We start from the raw sequence: 19,053 nt of genomic DNA on the forward strand, positions 1-19,053 counted from the left end.
ATGATGTCTATATCCTGTGGCCCAGAGAATCACTTCTTTAGGTTTATGGCAGAGAGATGCTGACTTGAGAATAAGAAGGTAAGTATACCTTAAGCTGTTCACAAAAGCTTCTCAATAATCTGGGAATTTGGGGGGCAAAGTCTATTTTTTTTTTTTTTCTTGAGATGGAGTCTTGCTGTGTCACTCAGGCTGGAGTGCGGTGACACAGCCTCGGCTCACTGCAACCTCTGCCTCCCGGGTTCAAGCAATCTCATGACTCAGCCTCCCAAATAGCTGGGACTACAGGTGTGTGCCACCATGCCTGGCTAATTTTTGTATTTTGTGTAAAGACAGGGTTTCACCGTGTTGGCCAGGATGGTCTCAAACTCCTAACCTCAAGTGATCCACCCGACTTGGCTTCCCAAAGTGCTGGGTTTATATACAGGAGACACTGTGTCAGCCCGTGGTCTACTTTTTATTTCTGATCTGTCATAAACATGTGCATTTTTACTTTTATAGTAAAAATGAATTACTGGCCGGGCATGGTGGCTCATGCCTGTAATCCCAGCACTTTGGGAGTCCGAGGAGGACGGATCACGAGGTCAGGAGTTCAAGACCAGCCTGGCCAACATGGTGAAACCCCATCTCTACTAAACATACAAAAATTAGCTGGGCATGGTGGTGCATGCCTGTAATCCCAGCTACTCTGGGGGCTGAGGCAGGAGAATCGCTTGAACTGGGACCTGAGAGGTGAAGTTTGAGGTAAGCCAAGATTGTGCCACTGCACTCCAGTACTCCAGCCTGGGAGCCTGGGATATAGAGTGACACTCTGTCTCAAAAAAGAATTACTAGAGAAGTGAAAATTTAAAAAACAAAGACTTAGAAATATATAAGCCTCCAATTTTTATTGGGAGATTCAGTGTGACATTACCCTGCCAAATGGCTATAAAAGTTTCTCAATACCTATCCCAAATTTCTGTTCTTATCTTGTGGTAGACGGCTAATAAACTGCACCTATGGGCCAGCACGGGGCTTTGGACCACAGACTTTGAGTAGCACTGTGCAGCCACATCATTTGCAAAAACCCTGGGAAAATGGAAACATCTATCACCAGCAGAATGACCATACAAATGTATCATATCCTTACTATAAACTCCACGTAATAGTAAAATATAGAGATGGGAGATTTGTAAGTCCTGACATGGGAAGGTGGCTGACATACATTACTGAGTGAAAAAGAAAAAAAAGCAAACTGCAATATGATATACAGTTTTCTAATGCGTTAAAGGAAAAAAAATCCACATTAAAACAGCACAATATATGTTTTTATGGATACATAAATATCTATGAAAAGGTATACAACAAGGACTGGAAATTTATGCCTCTGGTATTGGAAATGGCAAGTAAAGGGGGAATCTTTTGTAATGGTTTAATTCTTGTGATATTCAAACATTTGTGTAATTAAAAAAGTAACGTTTTAGCAAGGTTGATCTAAGGCAGGCAAAAGCCTCTCTCCACCCTCAAGTTGTACTAGGAACCAGTTTTCTCAGCATCCATCTACCTCCTAACAGAGGGACATCACCACTCACTTGCTAAACAGGTGACATATGGACTTAGATGAGCAATTAGTATCAAGGGCAAAGTCAAGTGAAAAGAACTGCCCTGCCCAGGTTACAGCCGGAGAGGCGGGAGAGGCATCGCTGATGCTTGGTTGCATGTGAGTCCCTTGTGAGGTGGCCAGAGGCAGAAGCAAAAATTTGGATTTCAGATTCCAATGTAGGATAACATTCTAGTGCCTGACTTCTAAGTTGAGAAGGTAGAGTGAGCCCAGGTGTTTGATTCAGCTCTTTCCTGAATCTTGGCTAAAATGACAGTAAGATGAGGCAGGCTCCCACAGAGATAGAGAATGGAGCTGGGAGGCAGATGGAGGGTTGTGGAGGGGCAGGGGAGTGAAAAGTGATATGGCTTATACAACAGAACCCCCAGAAGACCCTTTTCCTTTTTCCTCTCTGTGTTCTTTGGCTCTAGAGTTCTGACATTTTGTGATGATTTACCTTTATATGGATCTTGCAACGTGGGAAATCGTGTCCTTTCATTCTGATGGTTTATTGTATTAGTTCCTTGATAATCTCCTTCCTCACTGTTTTCTTGGTTCTTTTTTTTTTTAGAGACGGGGTTTCACCATGTTGGTCAGGCTGGTCTCAAACTCCTGACCTCAGGTGATCTGGTCGCCTTGGCCCCCCAAAGTGCTGGGATTACAGGCATGAGCCACTGTACCCAGCCTGTTTTCTCTGTTCTTTCTTGGAACTCTTCTTAGTTGGATGTTTGTATTGTGTTAGTCAGGGTTCTCCAGAGAATAGAACCAATATGACGTTCCTGCTCTCTTGCTCTCTCAGAGAGAGATTGAGATTTCTTTTTTAGTTGTTGTTGTTGTTTTGAGATGGAGTCTCACTCTGTTGCTTAGGCTGGAGTGCAGTGGCACGATCTCGGCTCACTGCAACCTCCACCTCCCAGGTTCAAGCAATTCTTCTGCCTCAACCTCTGGAGTAGCTGGGATTATAGGTGTGTGCCACCACACCCGGCTAATTGTTGTACTTTTGGTAGAGATGGGGTTTCACCATGTTGGTAAGGCTGGTCTCGAACTCCTGACCTCATGATCCACTCACCTTGGCCTCCCAAAGTGCTGGGATTACAGGCGTGAGCCACAGCACCCAGCTGAGATTGCTTATGGAAATTCACTAGGGTGGTTATGGAGGCTGAGGAATCCCATGATCTGCCATCTGCAAGCTGGAGAGCCAGGAAAGCCGGCGATGGAGATCAGTGTAAGTCAGAGGGCCTGAGAATCAGGAAGCTGGTGGTGTCCTGGCTTGAGTATAAAAGCATAAGAACCAGGGACACTGATGTTCAAGGGCAGGAGAAGATGGATGTTTCAGCTCAAACAGAGCGAATTTGTTCTTTTCTGCCGTTTTGTTTCAGTCAGGTTCTCAATGAATTGGAGGATGGTTACCCATATGAAGGAGGGCCATTTGCTTTACACACTTAATCAATTCCAATGTGGATCTCTTCTGGAAACAGCCTCACAGACACACCCAGAAATAACGTTTAACTAGCCATGGACGTCCCTCAGCCCAGTCAAGTTAACATAAGATTAGCCTTCACAATTTCAGACCACCTGAATGAATGCTGTATCTTTCTTGTGGTTTATTTCCTACTTTCTATCATATCATTTTTATATCACTGTCCTATTTTTGGAAAATGTCACTGACTCTGTCTTTTAATGAACCTGTTTGTTTTCAATTAAACTTTCTATTTTGAGAAAAATATACTAGATTCACATGTAACTGTAAAAAATAATCCAGAGGTCCTGTGTATCCCTGGCTGATATGATAACACCTTGCAAAACGATAGTACACTGTTACAACCAGGATGTGGATGTTGACATAGCCCAGATACACACACTTCTGTCACCACCAGGATCTTTCATGTTGCTTTCTCATAGCCACACCCACTTGCCTCCTACAGCCTCTCCCTCCTTAACCCATTTCTCTAATCTTCCCATTTCAAGAATGGAATTATATAATATGTAACTTTTTAATTGGCTTTCTGTCACTTAGAATAATTTTCCGCCAATCCTACCACGTTATTGTTTGTATGAATAGTTTGTTCCTTTTTATTTATTTAATTTATTTTTGAGACAGTGTCTCACTCTGTCGCCCAGGCTGGAGTGCAGTGGTGAGATCATGCAGCCTCACTGCAGCCTCAACCTCCCAGGCTCAAGCGATCCTCCCATCTCAGCCTCTGGAGTAGCTGGAATTATAGGCTGCACCACCATGCCAGCTATTTTTTTTTTAATAGAGACAGGGTCTCACTATGTTGCCCAGGCTGGTCTCAAACTCCTGGGTTCAGTGATCCTCCTGCCTCAGCCTCCCAAAGTGCTGGGATTACAGGTATGAGCCACTGTGCCTGGCCATTTTATTCCTTTTCAGTGCTGAGTAGTAGTCCATGGTATAGAAGTACGATCTTTTTTAAAACTATTTTCCCATTAAAGGAATTAGGTTGACTTGTTTCTAGTTTGGGCTGTTGAGAATAAGGCTTCTATAACCGTTCATGTATAAGTTCATATCTGAAATTAAGTTTTTATTCTCTGGGATAATTACCCAAGAGTGCAATTGTTAGGTCATATGGGAGTTGTATGTTTCAATTTTTTTTTAAAAAAAACCGTCAAACTGTTTTCCAGGGTGGCTATTTCATTTACATTCCTGCCAGCAATGTATGAGGAATCCATTTTCTCCACATCCTCAACAGCATTTGATGTTGTCCCTATTCTATTTTGTGTTTTAGCCATTCTGATCGATGTGTAGTAATGTCACATAGTTTCAATTTGAATCTTCCTCATGGCTGACAATGTTGAGCATCTTTTCATGTATTTATTTGTTATCTGTATATCCTCTTCAGAGAAATGTCTCTTCATATTTTTTTGCCCGTTTTATTCTAACTGGATTGCTTGTTTTCATACCGTTGAGTTTTAGGGATTCCTTATATTTTCTAAATACTAGTCCTTTGTTAAATAAGTGATTCACAAATATTATCTTAGTTTCTACCTTGTCCTTTTACCCTCTCAACAGTGTCTTTCCCAGGGCAAAAAAAAAAAAAAAGTTGTTTTCTGAGCCAGGGTCTCCGTTTACCACCCAGGCTGGAATGCGGTGGTATGCTCGCAGCTCACTGCAGCCTCAGACTGTTGGGCTCAAGTGATCCACCCACCTCAGCTTCCCATGTAGCTGGGACTACAGGCACATGCCAGCACGCCTGGCTAATTTTTAAATATTTTGTGGAGATGGGATTTTGCCATGTTGCCCAGGCTTGTCTTGAACTCCTGGCCTCAGCGATTCTCCTGCTTTGGCCTCCCAAAGTGCTGGGATACAAGTGTAAGCCACTGCACCCAGCCCAGAGCAAAAAGTTTTAATTTTGATAAAGTTCAATGTACAGTTTTTTCCTTTTACTGATAGCACTTTTTCTATCAAAACTCTAAAAGCCTCGTTTTATTAACTGACCTAGACAATTACACCTTAGCCAACCCTCTCAACACCCCACCCCACATTAAACCAGAGGATATTTCCTATTTGCATATGCAATTCTACGATCTATCCCCAACAAATTAGGAGGTGTCCTAGCCCTCATACTTTCCATCCTTATCCCAGCAGCTGTCCCTGTACTCCATCTATCCAAACAGCAGAGCGTAATATTCCGACCATTTAGCCAATACCTATTTTTGCGTAAACTCTAGAGGTGTTCTTTGTTTATTTCTAAAAGTATTATAGTTTTACATTTTTCATTTAAGTCTGCAATCCATTTTGAGTTAATTTTTGTAGAAGGTGTGGGGCTTAGGTGGGTCATTTTTTGCCTATGGTTATCCACTCCTCCCACTATCACTTGCTGAAAAGGCCAACTTTCCTTCATTTAATTGTTTTTGTGCCTTTGTCAAAAATCAGTCGTGCTTATTTTTGTGCATCTAATTCTGGATTCTCTACTCAGTTGCACTGATCTCTGTGTCTCTTCCTTCACCAGCACGGCGCGGTCCCGATCTTCACCAGCACGGCGCGGTCCCGATCTTCACCAGCACGGCGCGGTCCCGATCTTCACCAGCACGGCGCGGTCCCGATCTTCACCAGCACGGCGCGGTCCCGATCTTCACCAGCACGGCGCGGTCCCGATCTTCACCAGCACAACGCAGTCTTGATTACTGTAGCTGTATTGTAAGTCTCAAAATTGGGTAGGCTGATTACTCCCATTTTATTTCTCTTTCTCGAAATTCTGTTAGCTATTCTAGTTCTTTTGCCTTTCCAGATACGTTTTAAAATAATCTTGTCTAAATCTACAAAAAAATCTGCTGAAATTTTGATTGGTATTTCTTTAAACCTATACCATTTTTATGGAGAATTGACATCTTTTTTTATGTTGAGTCTTCCAATTCATGAACATGTGATGTCTCTCCATTTATTTAGATCTTTGATTTCGTTCACTGGCATTTTGTAGTTTCAGCATACAGATCCTGTGCAAGTTTTTATTTTTTTATTTTTGAGGCAGGGTCTTGCTCTGTCACCTAGGCTGGAGTGCAGTGGCACGAACTCAGATCACGGAGCCACCATGCTGGCCAGAAAGTTTTGATAGACATACATCTGGGTGTTTTACTTTCTTTTTGTGCAATCCGTGTTGTCTATGCGTAAAGCTGTTTGTAATATCTTCTTCCTTTCTTTCTTTTTTTTAAGACTTAGTCTCACTCTTGTCTGCCAGGTTGGAGTGCAGTGGCGCAATCTCGGCTCACTGCAACTTCCACCTCCTGGGTTCAAGTGATTCTCCTGCCTCAGCCTCCCAAATAGCTGGGATTACAGGCGCCTGCCACCATGCCTGGCTAATTTTTATATTTTTAGTAGAGATGGGGTTTCACCACGTTGGCCAGGCCGGTCTCGAACCCCTGACTTCAGGTTATCCTCCTGCCTTGGCCTCCCCAAGTGCTGGGATTACAGGCGTGAGCCAAGCCCTGGCCTGTAATATGTTCTTGTTATCCCTTTGATGTCTGCAGTGTCTGGTGTTCGCCTGTTTTATTCCTGATATTGGTAATTTGTGTTTTCCTTTTTTCTTTCTCAGTCATGGTAAAGGTTTGACAATTTTGTTGATTTTCTCAAAGAATCAACTTCTTGTTTTATTGACTGTATTTTTTTTTGTTTTTGTTTCTATTGAGTTCTGCTTTTATTATTTTCTTTCTTCTATTTGCTTTGAGTTTATTTTACTCTTCTTTTTTAAGTTCTTGAAGTGGGAGCTTACATTGTTCCTTTGAGACTTTTGATCTTTTTTTAAGAACACTTTTTTTTGAGAAGTTTAAACAAAACCGAGGGGAAAGTATAGTTACCATAGACCTCCCTCCTCCAACCCACAACACACAGTGTCTTTCATCATCAACACCCTGCGCCAGGGTGGCAGATTTGTTACAATTGTTGACCCTACATTGACATATCATTATCATCCAAAGTCCATGTTTACATTAGGGCTCACTGTTGGTATTATACATTCTTTAGGGTTTTGACAAATACATAATGACATGCATTCATCATTATAGTATCACAGAATGGCTTCACTGCCCTAAAAATCCTCTGTGCTCTGCCTGTTTACCCCTCCCTACCCTTCCCAAACCCTGGAGACCATTGAACTTTCTAGTGTCTCCATAGTTTGGCCTTTTCCTGAATGCCATATGTTAGAATCATATAGTATGTGGCCTTTTCAGATCGGCTTATTTCACTAAGTAATAAGCATTGAAGTTTCCCGTATGTATTTTCATAGCTTGAGAGTGCATTCCTTTGTAGCCCTGAATAATACTGCATTCTCCGGATGTACCGGCTTCTTTACGCATTCACCCACTGAAGAACATCTTGGTTGCTTCCAACTTTTGGCAATTACAAATAAAGCTGCTATAAACATCGATACGCAGGTTTCTGCCTGGACATGTTTTAAACTCCTTTGGGTAAATGCTAAGGAGTGTGATTGGTGGATGGTATGGTAGGTGTATGGTTAGCTTTGTAAGAAACTGCACGAGGGGTTTTTCTCCAGTTCTCCTAGTTTCCAGTGAGAAGCTGGAAAGGTAAAACTCACAAGAGTACGGCACGTGGCCAGGCACGGTGGCTCACACTTGTAAGCCTGGCACTTTGGGAGGCCGAGGTGGGTGGATCAGTTGAGGTTAGGAGTTTGAAACCAGCCTGATCAACATGGTGAAACCCCATCTCTACTAAAAATACAAAAATTAGTTGAGTGTGATAGCACATGCCTGTAATCCCAGCTACTCGGGAGGTTGAGGGGGTAGGATCACTTGATCCAGGGAGGTGGAGGTTGCATTGAGCCAAGATCATGCCACTGCACTTCAGCCTGGGTAACAGAGGGAGACCCTGTCTCAAAATGAACAAAAAATCAAACAAAAAACCAAAAGTAGGGGCATGGCTTTCAAGACTGGCCCCATCCCCGGAGTTTTAAACTCTCAGACTTGTCCATACTGAGCCTCCAGCAATTTGTAAATTGCAGTTCAGGTTTTCCTGTCCCTGTACTTGTTCCTGGGGAGGTCTCTGCACCTGTGACTCTGCAGTCATACGTTGTGATTCTCTGCATGATCTGTCTGACTCTCCAGTTTTGGAGGCAGTAGTTTGCCGAATGACCTCAATTCTGTGACAGATCTAAGGTTTTTTTTAATTTTGAGACAATCTTGCTCTGTCACCCAGGCTAGAGTGCAGTAGCTCAGTCTTGGCTCTCTGCAGCTTTGACCCCCTCAGACTCAAGGAATTTTCCCACTTCAGTCTCCAGAGTAGCTAGGACTATAGGCACACGTCACCACACCCAGCTTATTTTTATTTTTATTTTATTTATTTATTTTTTGAGACAGAGTCTCACTCAGCCTCCCAGGCTGGAGTGCAGTGGCGTGATCTCGGCTCACTGCAGCCACAATCTCCCAAGTTCAAGTGTTTCTCCCATCTCAGCCTCCTGAGTAGCTGGAATAACAGGCACCCGCCATCATGCCTGGCTATTTTTTTGTATTTTAGTAGAGACGGAATTTCACCATGTTGGCCAGGCTGGTCTTGAACTCCTGACCTCAGATGATCCACCTGCCTTGGCCTCCCAAAGTGCTAGGATTACAGGCATGAGCCACTGCGCCCGGCCTATTTTTATTTTTTATTTTTGTAGAGGCAGGATCTCCCTATGTTGCCCAGGCTGGTCTTGAACTCCTGGGCTTGAGCAATCTTCCCACCTCAGCCTCCCAAAGTGCTGGAATTACAGGCATGAGCCACTGCAACTGGCCAAGGGTTGTTGATTTTTAGTTTGTTCAGTTTTTTAAACTTATTAAAATGGAGTCATGACTTCCAAGTTCCTCATATGTCAGACTGGAAACTGGAAGGAAGTTTCTTTTCCTGTTTTTTTTTTTTTTTTTTTTTTTTTTGAGACGGAGTTTCGCTCTTGATACCCAGGCTGGAGCGCAATGGCGCGATCTCGGCTCACCGCAATCTCCGCCTCCTGGGTTCAGGCAATTCTCCTGCCTCAGCCTCCTGAGTAGCTGGGATTACAGGCACGCGCCACCGTGCCCAGCTAATTTTTTGTATTAGTAGAGACGGGGTTTCACCATGCTGACCAGGATGGTCTCGATCTCTTGACCTCGTGATCCACCCGCCTCGGCCTCCCAAAGTGCTGGGATTACAGGCTTGAGCCACCGCGCCCGGCCCTTTTCCTGTTTTTAAAGTTTTGGTTCCTGCACTGGTTATCTACTGGCAGAATGACGCTGCCTAATAAACAACTACAAAATCTTAGTGACATATAAAAGTAACATCTGTTTTTAGTCACAAGTCTACCAGTTGGTTGGTTGGTTGGTTGGTTCTGCTGATTTATATTGGGCTCTGCTGACTTTGCCTGGGGTCACTCACTTGTAGAAAGGCAGCTGGTGGTTAGTGGGGGCTGGCGGAGCTTTTAGGACTCAGCTGGTATTACGTGGCTCTGCTTCCTGTGGTCCCTTATCCTCCAGCAGGCAGGCCAGATTGGGCTGTTCTCCGGATGGCTGGGCAGGGTTCTGCAACACAGCAGAAACCCCAGGACTCCTGAGACCCAGGATCAGAACTGTATAATGTCACTTATGCCTCATTTTGTTGCACACAGCATGTCACAAGATCATCTCAGTGGTGGTGAAATAATAATAATAGAATAATTATTATGTAATATTATATAATATTAATAAATAATTATATAATAATAATTATTATTTTGAGACAGAACCTTGCTTTGTCACCCAGCCTGGAGAGCAGCAGCGTGATCTCAGCTCACTACAATCTCTGCCTCCCATGTTCAAGTGATTCTCATGCCTCAGACTTACTGAGTTGCTGGGATTACAGGTGCACATTGCCACGCCTGGCTAAATTTTGTGTTTTTTTTTTTTTTTTGAGACAGTGTCTTGCCCTGTCGCCCAGGCTGGGGTGCAATGGTGCGATCTCGGCTCACTACAACCTCCACCTCCCAGGTTCAAGTGATTATCTTGCCTCATCCTCCCCAGTAGCTGGGATTACAGGCGAGCACTACCATGCCCAGCTAATTTTTTGTATCTTTAGTAGAGACGAGATTTCACCATGTTGGCCAGGCTGGTCTAACTCCTGACCTCATGATCTGCCCGCTTCAGCCTCCCAAAGTGTTGGAATTACAGTGGCCATGAGCCACTGTACCCGGCCAATTTTTTATTTTATTTTTTTAGTAGAGACAGGGTTTCATCATGTTGGCCAGGCTGGTCTTGAACTCCTAACCTAAGTGACCTTCCCACCTCGACTTCCCAAAGTGCTGGGATTACAGGCTTGAGCTACCTAACCCAGCCGAGGTTTTCAACCTCCTCATAGAAGAAAGTGGGGCTATCTTAGCAATACCCCACAGTTTCTGACTTTGATTTTAGAGGCTTTGTTCAAATATGAACTCATCTTTTGTTATTTTTTTGTATGATTTGTAAAATCCATATGCATATTTCACTGGGGTAAAAATACAAATTTGAAAGTATTTATACATTGTATCTGGAATTTATATACAATATAAACTTACCCTGGGAAGGTTATTGGCTTTGCTTAAGAAAGAATTCAAGAGTGAGCTGACAGTGATTAGAGCAATAGTGTATAGCAAAATGGTGGCTCCATAGACAGGGCAGGGCTATCCCAGAAGCAGAGTAGCCCGGAGTAGCCCGGAGTAGCCCAGAATAGCAGTGTACAGCAGAGTGGCTGCTCCACAGAGCAGTCCTGAGCAGTGGCAGCAGTCTGCAGCAGGAGTAGCAATCTAGAGCAGGAGTTGGAGCATGAGCTACAGCTCGGATTGCTGGAGTTATATTTATACCCACTCTTAATTATATGTGAATTAAAGGGTGAGTCATTCAGAATTTTCTAGAAAAAGGGTGGAGAGTTCCTGGAACCATGTAAGGTAACTTCTGGGTCATTGCCATGGCATGTTGCCAGGGCATTTGTAAACTGTCATGGCACCAGTGGGTGTCTGGTAATGAGCAGTGAGGGCAACCAGAGGTCACTTTGGTGGCCATGTACTGGTTTCAGCTGGCTTCTTTACTGTATCCTGTTTTTTTTTTTTTGAAACAGAGTCCTCTTTGTCACCTATGCTGTAGTGCAGTGGTGCGATCTTGAGTCACTGCAACCTCCGCCTCCTGGGTTTAAGCAATTCTCCAGCCTCGGCCTCCTGAGTAGCTGGAACTACAGTCATGTGCCATTGCACCTGGCTAATTTTTGTATTTTTAGCAGAGACAGGGATTCACCAGGTTGGCCAGCCAGGCTGGTCTCGAACTCCTGACCTCAAGTTATCCACCTGCCTTGACCTCCCAACGTGCTGGGATTACAGACGAGAGCCACCACGCCTGACCCTGCATCCTGGTTTTGATCAGCAGGGGCCTTACAGGTGCTCAGAAAATAAGTCCTGCTGATGTACCTCAAAAAGACCAAGATGAGAAGACAGGGCCAGAATAAACAGATTTACAGAGGAGGGCTCTAGGCTAAGGACAAGGCTAGTTTTAATACCCTGAGGGAGGAATTGCTTGGCTCCAGAACTGAGATATGTCCAGTTCCAGTTTTTAATGTGTCCCCAGGACAAGAGCTTTGATCTTTTCTCTCCGGTTTGTGTCTTTGAATTCCAGGCCATGTAAGACCTGCTCACCAACTCTCTCTGAAAAGCCTTTGGTTGACCTTGAATTTCTATTCTGGAATCTTCTTCAAATTAGCAGCAGTTTTTTCTCTGAGCTAGAAAGCACTTTGATTCTTTTATTGGCAACAAGTCAGGAATTTTAGAACAAGATGCAGGCATTTATCAGAGTTTTACAGCCTTTCTTTTCCACATGCAAAGCGGAAATAATAATCCTGATGTCTGCTCAAAGGGGAAAGGTTTCCATTGTCCAGTGGGTCTTGGGTTCCACCCCTAGCCCATCCTCTACCCTTTACAGCTGCCTTTGTTTTTCTGGAGGCTGGAGGAGATTTGGGAGAGAGAGGTCTTGGGATTGACAGCTGACACATGCTGTAAGCATCCCTCCAAGCAAAGGAGAAAGGGCGACCTGCCCCTGTTCTGTGACAAAGATGATGATAAACTCTCCTGCACCTCTGTCAGGGCTGAATCCCACTAGGTCTTGCTAATGAGGCACAATCCATCTTTTCCTAAGTAGGGGGAGACCACTTCTTAAATAGATTGGAATCACTCTTAGAACCTAGATTTTTTTTTTTTTTTTTTTTTGAATGGCAATATATTCATATCTTTCTAAAGTTTAAAAAATAAAGATAAAAAGGATTTCTAAAAAAGTCTTCCCAAGTCCCTGTTCACAACTTCTTGGTTCTCATTCCCCTCTATGCCCTGGCTTTCAAATGTGTAACCACTATCATCGATCTCTTGTGTATCCCTGCGTGCGGTCCACTTGGAACTGAAGACTGCCATACATTCATTCTGTCTTTGGGGCAGCTTCCACTTCCAGGAGAGAGACCAAGAATAAACCTACCACAAATCTATTCAGGGGAGTTTCATGGCCACGAAGAAGACACAGAGACTATTTGCACCTGCATAAATAAACCTCACACAAACTTCTAAAATATCCTGCTTCTTCTCCTAAAACCCCCTTTGTACACCTATTTGTTCTTCCCATGATAGCCCTCCCATTCCCCTTCTAAGGCATATAAACCCCCAGTTCTAACCACTCCATCATTGAACACTTCCGTGCATGCATTGCCTGGGTAATTAAACTCTGTCTGTTTTCTTGCTAATCTGTCTTTTCTCAGCTTAACTTGCAGTCCCCCAGCTATTGCACCTAAGAGAGTAAAATTTTTACTTCCCAACACATGCAAAGACTTTATGGGGTGGTGGTGGGGTGTATATAAGCAAATATATTCTTTTACACCCTACCCCATACACACCTTTTTAAAAATTTTTGAGACAAGGTATTGCTCTATCGCCCATGCTGGAACGCAGTGCCACAGACAGCTCACTGCAGCCTCAACCTCCTGGGCTCAAGCGACGCTCACACCTCAGCCTCCTGAGTACCTGGGAACTGCAGGCATGTACCACCACACCTGACTTATTTTTGTATTTTTCTGTAGACATGGGATTTAGCCATGTTGGCCAGGGCAAACTCCTGAGCTCAAGTGATCCACCCACCTTGACTTCCCATAGTGCTGGGATTACAGGCATGAGACACCATTCCCAGCTCTGATACACACACCTTTTTAAAAAAACCCACAAATGATTTTGTACTGTAGGCTGGGTGCAGTGGCTCACACCTGTAATCCCAGCACTTTGGGAGGCCGAAGCAGGAGAATCACTTGAGGTCAGGAGTTTGAGACCAGCATGGCCAACATGGCGAAACCTTGTCTCTACTAAAAATAAAAAAATTAGCTGGGTGTGGTGGCTCACGCCTGTAATCCCAGCTGCTTGGGAGGCTGAGGCATTAGACTTGCTTAAACCTGGGAAGCAGAGATTGCAGTGAGCCAAGATTGTATGGCTGTACTGCAGTCTGGGCGACAGAGCAAGACTCTATCAAAAAAAAAAAAAAAAAAAAAAAAAGAAAAGAAAGAAAAGAAAAGGAAAAAAAAAGGTTTTGTACCATATGACTGTTATGCATCTTGCTTTTTTTTCCACTTGATAATATATCTTGGATGGCTTTCGATGTCTGTATATAGAGAGAATCCTGTTTTTTCTTCTTTTTTTTTTTTTTTGCCTGAATAGTATCCATTGCATGCATGTGCTATAGTTTTAAAAATAAATATTAAATTATAAATAAAGTATAATAAATATGCAATATTGCTATGGTTTCAATGATGGCACCCCTCCAAAATGCCTGTTGAAATGAAATCCCCAATGTGCCAGTGTTAAGAGATATGGCCTTTGGGAGGTGATTAAGTCGTGAGAGCTCTCTCTTACAACTGGGATTACCAACCTTGTGAAAGGGCTGGAGGTTGAAGGCAGCAGTCCCTTGTCCTTCCACCTCTGGCACGTGAGCACACAGCGGCAAGGTGCCATCTTGGAGGCAGAGAGCATCCCTTGCCGGGCGGCAGTGATGGAGCCTCAATCTTGGACTTCCCAGTCAAGAGAGCTGTAATAAATACAATAAGTTTCAAGGCTGGGTGCAGTGGCTCATGCCTGTACTCCCAGCACTGGGAGGCTGAGGCAGGCAGATCACCTGAGCTCAGCAGTTCGAGACTAGCCTGGGGAACATGGTGAAACCCTCTCTACCAAAAACACAAAAAATTAGCTGGGTGTGGTGGTGCGGGCCTGTGGTCCCAGCTACTCTGGAGGCTGAGGTGGGAGGATTGCTTAAGATTGCAGTGAGACCCTGTCTCTAAATAAATAAATTTCAAAATATCCAGTCTAAAGTATTTTCTTACGGTAACATGAATAGATTAAGATGAATATACATACTTAGTACATGTTAAGGCCGGTGTGGTGACTCATGCCTGTAATCCTAGGACTTTTGGAGGCTGAGGCGGGTGGATCACCAGAGGTCAGGAGTTTAAGACCAGCCTGGCAAACATGGTAAAACCCTGTCTCTACTAAAAATACAAAAAAATTAGCTGGACATGGCGGCAGGCACCTGTAATCCCAGCTACTTGGGAGACTGAGGCAGGAAAATTGCTTGAACCCAGGAGGCAGAGGTTGCAGTGAGCTCAGATCATGCCATTGCACTCCAGCCTGGGCAATAAGAGCGAAACTACCCCTCAAAAAAAACCCCCATATTAATATTTATCTAATGGTCCTGTTGAGGGGCATTTGGGTCTGTTTTGATCAAACAGCATCATAATGAATCGAGAAATAACCAAGTACATACATGGTTTCATCCGCGTGCAAGTTTCTCTGTAAAATAAATACCTCCTGCTGTATTTGTACCTCCAGTGTGCATTCGTAGTTTTGATAGTTTTTGCCAAACTGGCTCTTATGGAGGTCGTACCAAAGTACATTCCCCCCAGCAGTGCAGGCACGTGGGAAAGACCGATTCAGAGGGGCAAGCCAGTGGCATCCCTGGGAATCTGGGCACCTGTAATCTAGCTTGTCTAGCTTTCCTCAGTGCAAACATACAATAAACTCCTTATGGAAAAACGGCACAGTGTTGAAAATAGCAACATCTACCCCTGTGTAGGAATGAAGATGTGAAAGACAGTGTCGGGAGATTCAGGCACCAGGTGGGTTTTCCTGGGGGTTCTCCTAGCAGCCTCCTGTTGGAGCCCACTGTCCTTCCCAAGCTCCCTGGCAAAGCTGCTGAAGGCACCCTCTCTGCTCCCTCAGCCCGTCATCACTCCTCAACCTGCCTCCAGAACTGGCCTCTCAGGAGTGACTTCTCCACTCTGGCTCCATCCGACAGCCCTCTCCAGGTGTTAACCTTACTGGCTGGCTCCCTTGGCTCTTTTGAGTCTCTGCTGTCTTTGGTAGCCAAGCTTCTTACTTCCTTGACCACCAGAGGACTTCATTCTGACCGCTGCCTGTGCATCTGCGCTCATTCTTCCTTTTCTAACAAGTTCGACAGCTCTTCACGGTTTTCACCTCGGTCCGTTTCTCTTCCCATTCTGTGGGCTCTCTTTATTTGACTGTTGTATTTATTTTTACCACTAAGTCTCTTTGTTATTTTATTCTTGTCTTTTTTCTTTTTTTGCCATTTAAAAAAAATTTTTTATTTTAATTTATTTTATTTTATTTTTTTTATAGAGACGGGGTTTCACCATCTTGGCCAGGCTGGTCTTGAACTCCTGACCTCGTGATCCACCCGCCTCAGCCTCCTAAAGTGCTGGAATTACAGGCATGAGCTACCGCACCTGGCCATTTTGCCATTTATTTTTTAAAAAATATTTTCATTTTTGATTTACTGTATTATTTATTTATTTTTGAGACAGAGTCTTGCCTTGTCTCTCAGGCTGGAGTGCAGTGGCGCAATCTCGGCTCACTGCAACCTCTGCCTCTTGGGTTCAAGTGATTTTCCTTCCTCAGCCTCCTAAGTAGCTGGGATTACAGGCATATGCCACCACGCCTGGCTAATTATTATTATTATTATTATTATTATTATTATTATTATTGTATTTTTAGTAGAGACAGGGTTTCACCATGTTGGCCAGGTTGGTGTTGAACTCCTGACCTCAGGTGATCCACCCGCCTCAGCCTCCCAAAGTGCTGGGATTACAGGTGTGAGCCACTGCACCCAGCCAATTCATTTTAAATCAACTTTATTGAGGTATAATTTACATACAATAAAGCTCATCCATACATTTTAAGCATTCAGACGGATGACTTTTGACAAATGCAAGCACCTAAACAAGATATAACACCTGTCCATCACCCCAGAGAGTGTTTTAATCCCCCAACTGCAGTCCCCTCAGTCCCAGTCCATCGCTGATCCGCTTTCTGTAACTATAAATTAGTTCTGCTGGTTCAAAACTTTTTTATAAATGGAATCATATGGTAGGCACTCTTTTGCAGGCAGCTTTTATTTTATACAGTGATTTTAAGACTCATCTATGTTGTTGGATCTATTAGTAATTTCAATCTTTTTATTATCATCCCTTTCTATGAAGAGACCGAATTTTGTTTACCCATTTTCTAGTTGATGGATTACTTGAAATGTTTCCATTTTTAGCAATTGTGAATGAAGCTGCTATGCACATTTGGATATAAGCTTTTTAAAAAGACAACTTATTATTCCAACGTAGACTTTCATAAGCTTTTTTTTTTTTTTTTTGGAGTTTCGCTCTTGTTACCCAGGCTGGAGTGCAATGGTGCAATCAGCTCACCGCAACCTCCGCCTCCTGGGTTTAAGCAATTCTCCTGCCTCAGCCTCCTGAGTAGCTGGGACTATAGGCATGCGCCACCATGCCCAGCTAATTTTTGTATTTTTAGTAGAGATGGGGTTTCACCTTGTTGACCAGGATGGTCTCGATCTCTTGACCTTGTGATCCGCCCGCCTCAGCCTCCCAAAGTGCTGGGATTATAGGCGTGAGCCACCGCGCCTGGCCGTCTTTCACAAGCTTTTGAGCAATCAAATCAGATGGCACTATGGTGGTCACTAGCTACTTATGCCTATTCACATTTGTGTACAAGTCTTTTTGTGAGCTTATGGTTTTTTTTTTTTTTTTTTTTGAGACAGAGTCTTGCTCTGTTGCCAGGCTGGAGTGCAGTGGTGTGATCTCGGCTCACCGCAACCTCCGCCTCCTGGGTTCAAGCAATTCTCCTGCCTCAGCCTCCTGAGTAGCTGGGACTACAGGCACGTGCCACCACGCCCAGCTAATTTTTGTATTTTTTCAGTAAAGACGGGGTTTCACCATGTTGACCAGGATGGTCTTGATCTCTTGACCTTGTGATCTACCCACCTCAGCCTCCCAAAGTGCTGGGATTACAGGTGTGAGCCACCACACCCGGCCGAGCTTATGTTTTCATTGCGCTTCAGTAAATACATGACAGAATTGCTGGGTCATATGGTGGGTGTTTGTTTAAATTTAAAATAAGGCCGGGCGCGGTGGCTCACGCCGGTAATCCCAGCACTTTGGGAGGCCGAGGTGGGTGGATCACGAGGTCAAGAGATCGAGACCATCCTGGTCAACATGGTGAAACCCCGTCTCTACTAAAAATACAAAAATTAGCTGGGCGTGGTGGCACGTGCCTGTAATCCCAGCTACTCAGGAGACTGAGGCAGAATTGCCTGAACCCAGGAGGTGGAGGTTGTGGTGAGCTGAGATCGCGCCACTGCACTCCAGCCTGGGTAACAAGAGCAAAACTCCGTCTCAAAAAAAAAAAAAAATAAATAAATTTAAAAAATAAAATAAATGCCAGTAGTTCTCCCAAGCAGTCATACTATTTTATTGGTATTTTATTTTTTGATACAGGGTCTCACTTCATCACCCAGGCTGGAGAGCAGTGGTGTGATCATGGCTCACTGCAGCTTTGACCTTCCTGGCTCAGGTGATTCTCCCACCTCAGCCTCCTGGGTAGTTGGTATTACAGGCATGCGCCACCACACCCAACTAATTTTTTGCATTTTTAGTAGAGATGGGGTTTTGCCATATTGCCCAGGCTGGTCTCAAACTCCTGAGCTCAAGCAATCTGCCCGCCTCGGCCTCCCGAAGTGCTGGGATTACAGATGTGAGCCACTGCATCCAGCCTGTACTATTTTAAGTTCTTGCCAGCGAGCTAGGAGAGTTTCAGCTGCCCTACATTCTAACCAACACTTGATATTACACGTCTTTTCAGTTTCAGCCATGCTTGTGGGTGAGAGGCAGCATCTTACTGTGGTTTCATTCTGCACCTCCCCGAAGACTACTGAGGGTGGGCATCTCTTCCTGTGTGTGCTGGCCATTTGCATGTCCTTTGTGAAGTGTCGAAAGATCATTCTGCTGCTCAGTTTTCATTGTTTGCCTTCCTATTAGTGAGTTGTATGGGTTCTTTATGTGTTTGCAATGCAAATCCTTTTTCAGATACAGGTGCTGTGAACATTTTCTCCCAGTCTGTAGTTTGGCTTTTCAGTGCAGGAAGTTTTCACCCTGATGAAGTCTGAGGTCTGACCTTCTGCCATGGTGGGCCTGTGGCCTCCAGCCCCTGTCACTCCTTTGGGGTCTCTTTTAACTCATTTCTTTAAAAAAAATTTTAAAAATAATTTTTATTGATATGGAACTTTTCATGAATTTGCATGTCATCCTTTCAGGGGCCATGCTAATCTCTGTATTGTCCCAGTTTTTAAAATTTATTTTTGAGACAGAGTCTCACTGTTACCCATGCTGGAGCACAGTGGTGTGATCTTGGCTCATTGCAACCTGTGCCTCCTGGGCTCCTGCCTCAGCCTCCCGAGTAGCTGGAATTACAGGCAGGCACCACCACACCTGGACAGTTTTTGTATTTTTAGTAGAAACTGGGTTTCGCCATGTTGGCCAGACTGGTCTTAAACTCCTGGCCTCAAGTGATCCGCCCACTTCAGCCTCCCAAAGTGCTGGGATTACAGGCGTGAGCCACAGCGCCCGGCTTCCATTCCAGTTTTATATATGTGCTGCCAAAGCGAGCACTTTAACTCCTTTC

General features: G+C 44.1%; 1 pseudogene; it reads right to left on the bottom strand.

Moving 5' to 3' along the window:
* Positions 1-18,642: 18,642 nt before the first annotated feature.
* LOC135276391 (U6 spliceosomal RNA) lies at positions 18,643-18,740 on the bottom strand (annotated as a pseudogene).
* Positions 18,741-19,053: the final 313 nt, after the last annotated feature.

Source organism: Aotus nancymaae, unplaced genomic scaffold (genome assembly GCF_030222135.1).
Source record: "Aotus nancymaae isolate 86718 unplaced genomic scaffold, 86718_ANA_hifiasm-v0.15.2.pri h1tg000001l, whole genome shotgun sequence".
NCBI lineage: Eukaryota > Metazoa > Chordata > Mammalia > Primates > Aotidae > Aotus > Aotus nancymaae.